The following is a 7924-nucleotide window of genomic DNA, read 5'->3' as shown; positions in this document are numbered from 1 at the left end:
GGTAATCAGTTTCTTAATGTATTAGACTTAGACTTGCATGTTTTTTGCTTTATTTTGCTTGGTGACTTACTTTGTTCTGTCTGTTATTACCTGAAATCACTTAAAACCTACTTTTTATACTTAATAAAATCACTTTTGTTTATTAATAAACTCAGAGTAAGTGATTGATACCTGGGGGAGCAAACAGCTGTGCATTGCTCTCTATCAGTGTTATAGAGGGTGGACAATTTATTAATTTACCCCATATACGCTTTACACAGAGTAAAACGGATTTATTTGGGGTTCAGGCTCACAGAAAGGCTGAACACTGGGTGCTGGAACAGTCCCTGTTAACTGAGAAGCCACTGGGCTGAGTGAATCTCCGTTTCAGTGAACAGCAGAGAGGCATGGCCCAACCTCTTGATCTGTGCTGGAGCTGACTGGAGTGTCTAACTCAGCAAGACAGGAGTGGAGGGGAGCCTGTTCTGGCAGGAGGGCTGCTCTCAGTGGTATCCCAGCTCATCGAGTGACAGTCTCGGGAGCATCTCTGTGACTGAACCCATCACAATAACTCCTTCAATATTATCCATATATAGGTTTTTGCCATGATTGTGACAATCAGTAGGCTACCTGCCCTCAATAGAGACCTCACATGTCACCCTTCAATGAACCATTATGCAGCTATCCGACCCAGGGATCCCTGTAAAACCCTATATACCCCCTGTACCTTTTGACATCAAGAGGTGCCTGGGTCACATCATCCTCCTAAAAATACCTAGCTCTTATATAGCACTTTTTATCAGTAGATTTCAAAGTGCTTTCTTGAGAAGGCACAGAGAGATAAAGTGACTTGCCCATGATAACCCAGCAAAGAGCCAGAAATAGAACCTGCGTGACCTGAGTCCCAGTCTAGTGCTCTATCGAGTAGGCCATATTTGGGTTATGTATGGTCTATTGATGATATACCCACACATGAGGTCTCACCATACTATTTTTAAAGTGGATCATGACTACATGGTAGTACTTTAATACTTCATACTCCATTTATAAATTAGTCAATAAGAAAGCTATAGTACATCAAAAGTATTGTAATAACTTACGGGTACTTTTCTTTTTAAAAGAAAGGAAAACCCCAGAAGTAAATAACACGGTTTCATCCCTGCTACTTTCTTGTCTCTGGCCAGTCTGGATCATTCCCAAATTAATACTTCCCTTTTGTGGAAAATATAATAAAGACAACAATTATGAAACATAAAGAATTGAAGCAAGATCAGTCTTTGAAGCAGCAGTAAATAGTCTCATGAGGGAAATTATCTCTTGATGTGTATCTCCGTTAAGGATTCATCTTGATTATAATAACTAAACCTTCCACATCCTTGAAATAGTTAATTCTGAAAAGTATTATTTCTCTTTAAGTTTGAGATGCTGAATTTTATAATTAATCCTAAAATATCACAAGCATGTTCAATGCCCCAGAGTGTACAGTTTTCTACTGTACACTCTAAGTTTGGTATATTTCCATTGTTAACATTTTTTAGTTTGTCTTTATAGTGTAACACATAGTAATGCTCATGTTCACCACTTCAGATTTGACTAGAAGTTTCCAACATTTTAAACTCATTTTCCTCACGCTCCACCTAAGTGAATGATTTTGGAGTAGGAGCAGCATATACATACCATTCTATAGCCTTCAACAATACCCTTGTCCTACCTCCCTTCTTCCTCTGTATACATACAGTGGCTGAACTCTCAAGGTCAGCTAACAAGGCACGTTGGAGTTATGTAATTTCCATTGGTCAGTATTCTCTAATAGAAGCCACCAGAGCTGAAAGAGTGACTCCATGAGAAAAATCACTTGGGCCTACAATATGCAGACCTCATACTGATGCACTATTGGGGAAGAGAAGCTGTCACCAATTACTAGGCGAATACTAATAAACTATATGGTGTGTGAATACAAACCATATTTAGAGCGAACCGTAACAAAGTTGTAGTGTTGACAGGGTACTGCACTCAGGAATTTTGAAAGTACCTCTAAATAAAGTACCTTTATTGTGGCTGACAAGTTGTTCATTGGAGGACTGCAGGTACCTTCCTAAAAAACTTGCTTCTACCTCTTGGGAGTCCTCTAATGGAATACATAGGACACATTGCCTAGTGGTTAGAGTAAAGGTCTTAGTTGGGGTAGGAGTTTGCCGTGAGAGCCCTGAGTTCCAGGTCCTGCCCCAGACTTGCTTAGTTATCATAGATAAATCACTTTTTAACATTATTACATGTGCAGGAGCTGCCATCTCCAAGAATCCTTCAGCTGAAAAGAAGTGTTAGGCTATTAAATTGACAGTTGTGATTGGCCCACGGATGTTAATTTATTTTACATTGTGTGATCATCTAAGCCCTGCTAGTCCAATGAAGTGGAATGATTAAAGAATTATAGTAACTAAGACCATTAATAAAGGGAGTCAAGTTTGGTCTCGTGTCTAAGCACTCAGGCAAAGCCAGCAAGCAAACCTCCTGGGGGGAAAAGAATCACTAACTTGTAAAAAGACTCAAGATTAGCCCAGATGGCCATACCAGGAGGGTGAACACCTTCTAATAGGTATTACCTGACCTTATATGCAAAAGGAATATGTTTATCTAACTGGTTCCTGTAGCCAAGTTCAAATAATTCCTTTGAAGTACCTCTTGTTAACGGGAAGGATATTAAAAGCCTGTTTTGTCAAAGCTTTCTAAGCATCATTTAGCTATTGACTACTATCTTAAATTGTGAAGAAAAAACATCACATGAAGAATTTACTCAAAGCTTTTGCAATTGAGAAATAGCCTGGTCTTTTTAATGACCACAAAGAGGACTGTCTAAAATGGTGACGAGGTTATTCTCAGCACTGGTATATACAATAAGTGCACACCCATACAAGAGGAGCTTTCTTGACAAGCTTGGTAGGGGCATGTTACAATAACCCAGAGATGCCATGGGCACTGACCTAGAAAGAAATGTAAGGTGTTTACAAGACTTACCCCTACCCAGTTCTCTCTTTCCTTTATATGGGCACAGCAGGTGGGAAGGAGGGAGCAAAGTGACTTATTCTCCCCCCAACATAAGGGCCAGGGATAATTGCAGCTTGAGTACATTAAAGATTGTGAAGTGCTTGGAAGTTATAGCATGGAGGAAGGGGGGCTTACAGGTATGACTCATTGATAAGGGGAGTACAGGAACCAGTGTAATGGGGGAGTGGTGGCAAAGGGGAGAGGTAATCCTTCATTTGGAGAAAAGAAGGAAACGTTTCTGTAGCAGGTGTATTTTTTATGTGGTGGTCATTTATATTCCCAGATGGACCAGTGGGTGGAAGTAGCTGTCAAATGTGTATGACAAATACAATTTTTCATGTAGATGCTACAACCACATATGTGATTTCTACTGTATGTATTATTCATTTAGATTTTAGACATGAAATCAGTTTTTGATTGGCTAAGCAAACCATGCTAAGCCATATGTCAAAAACTTAAATCTCTTTGTATACAATATGCAGTGTACTTGTATCTGTGTTCAGCCCAGGCGCTTAGAGAGACCAGTTGGGTGAGAAATATCTTTTATTGGACCAATTTCTATTGGTGAGAGAGACAAACTTTTGAGCTACACAGCTGACCCAGGACACACCAACTCAAAGCAGCACCAGATCCTGCCAGAACAACAGATGCAAAAGCTGCAGACGTATCTCCACTGCTACACTGATCACCACTCCCCACAACACACCTTTCAAGATCCATGGGTCCTACATGCCTGTCACATGTGGTGTACTCTGCTGGTGCACTAAATGCCCCAACAACAACTATGTGGGTGAAATTAGACAATCGCTATGCTCTCGAATGAACTCACACAGGTTGTGTTTTTTTTTTTTTTATCATTTTCCTGTCACCTGTGGGTGAACACTTTTCACAAAGCAATCACTCTATATCTGATCTCTCAGTCCTCTTACTCAAAGGAAACTTGCACAACACATTCTAAAGATGAGCCTCGGACCTAAAATTTGTTACTCTGCTAGTTACTAAGAAATATGGAAAAAGAAAAGGAGTACTTGTGGCACCTTAGAGACTAACCAATTTATTAGAGCATAAGCTTTCGTGAGCTACAGCTCACTTCATCAGATGCATATCGTGGAAACTGCAGCAGACTTTATATATACAGAGAGAATATGAACCAATACCTCCTCCCACCCCACTGTCCTGCTGGTAATAGCTTATCTAAAGTGATCATCAGGTGGGCCATTTCCAGCACAAATCCAGGTTTTCTCACCCTCCACCCCCCCACACAAATTCACTCTCCTGCTGGTGATAGCCCATCCAAAGTGACAACTCTTTACACAATGTGCATGACAATCAAGTTGGGCTATTTCCTGCACAAATCCAGGTTTTCTCACATCCCCCCCACCCCCATACACACACAAACTCACTCTCCTGCTGGTAATAGCTCATCCAAACTGACCACTCTTCAAGTTTAAATCCAAGTTAAACCAGAACATCTGGGGGGGGGGTAGGAAAAAATAAGAGGAAACAGGCTACCCTGCATAATGACTTAGCCACTCCAAGTCTCTATTTAAGCCTAAATTAATAGTATCCAATTTGCAAATGAATCCCAATTCAGCAGTTTCTCGCTGGAGTCTGGATTTGAAGTTTTTTTTTGTTTTAAGATAGCGACCTTCATGTCTGTGATTGCGTGACCAGAGAGATTGAAGTGTTCTCCGACTGGTTTATGAATGTTATAATTCTTGACATCTGATTTGTGTCCATTTATTCTTTTACGTAGAGACTGTCCAGTTTGACCAATGTACATGGCAGAGGGGCATTGCTGGCACATGATGGCATATATCACATTGGTGGATGTGCAGGTGAACGAGCCTCTGATAGTGTGGCTGATGTTATTAGGCCCTGTGATGGTGTCCCCTGAATAGATATGTGGGCACAATTGGCAACGGGCTTTGTTGCAAGGATAAGTTCCTGGGTTAGTGGTTCTGTTGTGTGGTATGTGGTTGTTGGTGAGTATTTGCTTCAGGTTGCGGGGCTGTCTGTAGGCAAGGACTGGCCTGTCTCCCAAGATTTGTGAGAGTGTTGGGTCATCCTTTAGGATAGGTTGTAGATCCTTAATAATGCGTTGGAGGGGTTTTAGTTGGGGGCTGAAGGTGACGGCTAGTGGCGTTCTGTTATTTTCTTTGTTAGGCCTGTCCTGTAGTAGGTAACTTCTGGGAACTCTTCTGGCTCTATCAATCTGTTTCTTTACTTCTGCAGGTGGGTATTGTAGTTGTAAGAAAGCTTGACAGAGATCTTGTAGGTGTTTGTCTCTGTCTGAGGGGTTGGAGCAAATGCGGTTGTATCGCAGAGCTTGGCTGTAGACGATGGATCGTGTGGTGTGGTCAGGGTGAAAGCTGGAGGCATGTAGGTAGGAATAGCGGTCAGTAGGTTTCCGGTATAGGGTGGTGGTTATGTGACCATTGTTTATTAGCACTGTAGTGTCCAGGAAGTGGATCTCTTGTGTGGACTGGACCAGGCTGAGGTTGGTGGTGGGATGGAAATTGTTGAAATCATGGTGGAATTCCTCAAGGGCTTCTTTTCCATGGGTCCAGATGATGAAGATGTCATCAATATAGCGCAAGTAGAGTAGGGGCTTTAGGGGACGAGAGCTGAGGAAGCGTTGTTCTAAATCAGCCATAAAAATGTTGGCATACTGTGGGGCCATGCGGGTACCCACAGCAGTGCCGCTGATCTGAAGGTATACATTGTCCCCAAATGTGAAGTAGTTATGGGTAAGGACAAAGTCACAAAGTTCAGCCACCAGGTTAGCCGTGACATTATCGGGGATAGTGTTCTTGACGGCTTGTAGTCCATCTTTGTGTGGAATGTTGGTGTAGAGGGCTTCTACATCCATAGTGGCCAGGATGGTGTTATCAGGAAGATCACCGATGGATTGAAGTTTCCTCAGGAAGTCAGTGGTGTCTCGAAGGTAGCTGGGAGTACTGGTAGCGTAGGGCCTGAGGAGGGAGTCTACATAGCCAGACAATCCTGCTGTCAGGGTGCCAATGCCTGAGATGATGGGGCGCCCAGGATTTCCAGGTTTATGGATCTTGGGTAGTAGATAGAATATCCCAGGTCGGGGTTCCAGGGGTGTGTCTGTGCGGATTTGATCTTGTGCTTTTTCAGGAAGTTTCTTGAGCAAATGCTGTAGTTGCTTTTGGTAACTCTCAGTGGGATCAGAGGGTAATGGCTTGTAGAAACTCGTGTTGGAGAGCTGCCGAGCAGCCTCTTGTTCATATTCCGACCTATTCATGATGACAACAGCACCTCCTTTGTCAGCCTTTTTGATTATGATGTCAGAGTTGTTTCTGAGGCTGTGGATGGCATTGCGTTCCGCATGGCTGAGGTTATGGGGCAAGTGATGCTGCTTTTCCACAATTTCAGCCCGTGCACGTCGGCGGAAGCACTCTATGTAGAAGTCCAGTCTGCTGTTTCGACCTTCAGGAGGAGTCCACCTAGAATCCCTCTTTCTGTAGCGTTGGTAGGGAGACCTCTGTGGATTAGTATGCTGTTCAGAGGTATTTTGGAAATATTCCTTGAGTCGGAGATGTCGAAAATAGGATTCTAGGTCACCACAGAACTGTATCATGTTCGTGGGGGTGGAGGGGCAGAAGGAGAGGCCCCGAGATAGAACAGCTGCTTCTGCTGGGCTGAGAGTATAGTTGGATAGGTTAACAATATTGCTAGGTGGGTTGAGGGAACCATTGCTGTGGCCCCTTGTAGCATGTAGTAGTTTAGAAAGTTTAGTGTCCTTTTTCTTTTGTAGAGAAGCAAAGTGTGCGTTGTAAATGGCTTGTCTAGTTTTAGTAAAATCCAGCCACGAGGAAGTTTGTCTGGAAGGTTGGTTTTTTATGAGAGTATCCATTTTTGAGAGCTCATTCTTTATCTTTCCCTGTTTGCTGTAGAGGATGTTGATCAGGTGATTCCACAGTTTCTTTGAGAGCTTGTGGCACAAGCTGTCAGCATAGTCTGTGTGGTATGTAGATTGTAATGGATTTTTTACCTTCAGTCCTTTTGGTACGATGTCCATCTGTTTGCATTTGGAAAGGAAGATGATGTCTGTCTGTATCTGTACAAGTTTTTTCATGCAGTTGATAGTTTTCCACTCCATACGGCTAAATGCAGTGCCTTGCATAATGACAGGTTTCAGAGTAGCAGCCGTGTTAGTCTGTATTCGCAAAAAGAAAAGGAGTACTAGTGGCACCTTAGAGACTAACCAATTTATTAGAGCATGAGCTTTCGTGAGCTACAGCTCACTTCATCAGATGCATATCGTGAAAACTGCAGCAGACTTTATATATACAGAGAGAATATGAACCAATACCTCCTCCCACCCCACTGTCCTGCTGGTAATAGCTTATCTAAAGTGATCATCAGGTGGGCCATTTCCAGCACAAATCCAGGTTTTCTCACCCTCCACCCCCCCACACAAATTCACTCTCCTGCTGGTGATAGCCCATCCAAAGTGACAACTCTTTACACAATGTGCATGACAATCAAGTTGGGCTAAGAGATCCACTTCCTGGACACTACAGTGCTAATAAACAATGGTCACATAAACACCACCCTATACCGGAAACCTACTGACCGCTATTCCTACCTGCATGCCTCCAGCTTTCACCCTGACCACACCAAACGATCCATCGTCTACAGCCAAGCTCTGCGATACAACCGCATTTGCTCCAACCCCTCAGACAGAGACAAACACCTACAAGATCTCTGTCAAGCTTTCTTACAACTACAATACCCACCTGCAGAAGTAAAGAAACAGATTGATAGAGCCAGAAGAGTTCCCAGAAGTTACCTACTACAGGACAGGCCTAACAAAGAAAATAACAGAACGCCACTAGCCGTCACCTTCAGCCCCCAACTAAAACTCCTC

Source organism: Lepidochelys kempii, chromosome 4 (assembly GCF_965140265.1).
Source record: "Lepidochelys kempii isolate rLepKem1 chromosome 4, rLepKem1.hap2, whole genome shotgun sequence".
Taxonomy (NCBI): domain Eukaryota; kingdom Metazoa; phylum Chordata; order Testudines; family Cheloniidae; genus Lepidochelys; species Lepidochelys kempii.
The sequence above is the reverse complement of the archived record's forward strand: the minus strand, read 5'-3'. Positions refer to the sequence as shown.